The sequence below is a fragment of the Rhyacophila brunnea genome, unplaced genomic scaffold (genome assembly GCF_057557595.1).
Source record: "Rhyacophila brunnea isolate RB1 unplaced genomic scaffold, BYU_Rbru_1.0 scaffold_80, whole genome shotgun sequence".
Lineage (NCBI taxonomy): Eukaryota > Metazoa > Arthropoda > Insecta > Trichoptera > Rhyacophilidae > Rhyacophila > Rhyacophila brunnea.
Window position 1 is genome coordinate 409,597 of NW_028233351.1, and position 1,276 is coordinate 410,872.

Below are 1,276 nucleotides of genomic sequence, written 5' to 3' on the forward strand. Positions count from 1 at the left end.
ATATAAGTCATTTTTATAGGAGTTAAGAATCCAGATCGAAGTAGAATAAATCATATAAGCTATAACACTGCGCAAGACACTTGAACTCATCTAGTTTAGGATTTAAAGAGTAGTTGATGAAGATAGATCAGGGGAGGTGTCAAAATATGCATCCAAGTTGTTCAATATTTCAAAGGGCTCTCTATATTTAAATATACGATTTTGAATTAACGGAAATTTACCCATATATAGAAAAATTATAAAAATTCATTTTATTAGTATGCCATTTTTTTTTATTTTACTTCTTAAGCTTGTATATTTTGTTTATATATCTTATATTGGTTAAAGAAATCAAAAAAACCTTCTCGCAAGTGAAAAAGCATATTTTTAAACTACATATAATTATAACTGTACTAGTTTAAAAATATATTTTACGCGAAAAATAGGGTCTGTTATATTCTAACCCATATAAAATCGTAAAGACTTGTTTTATGTAGCTTATTTTTTTTTATAAAATCGTTTAGATGTTTATTGACCAAGCTTTAGCCAGTAAAATATAATTATTCTTTCAAAAAATTGATGTTAAATTTAAATTAAGTGTCTAATAGTTAATCTAGATTTTTTGTACATTTTAAAATATAAAAGTAAAGCGATAATATTGTGAAATGAATATAAAAAACCTTTATTAATTAAAAATATTTTATGGTTGACATTTAAATATCCCGTAGGCTATCTGAAATTACTTAGAAGTAAACACCAAATACGCATGAATCATATCTTTATAAGTGCAGAAAACTCTTGAAAGATTTTTATCAAAAAGGTGTGATTTATTATGGAATATAGCGAAAATAAATGTTTAAAATATTGATAAAAAATGATCATAAGTAATAAAATTTGTATAATAAAAAAAAAGGCAGTTTTTATTTATATTTAGCTTTTTGAAAAACATATAAACTGCAAAAATTGTTTAAAATGTGTGGTTTTTTTTATACATGCGTATACATGCAAATTTTATTCTTTATATTGAATATTTACGAGTTTCGATCTAAGTATATATAATAATCACATAAAATAGTTTACAATATTTTAATATGTATTTTTTAAAAAGAAAATTGCGTTATATTTTGCTTTAAGTGCCTAAAATTAAATTTTTTAACCATAATAGAAAATATATATTATTTATGAAAATTATAAATAACTATGTATATTCGACTGACAAGTTTATTTGAAGCATATAATCATGTTTTTATGTGTATTATAGGCATTATAAACTATAGTTCACTTATCAGAAGCCCAA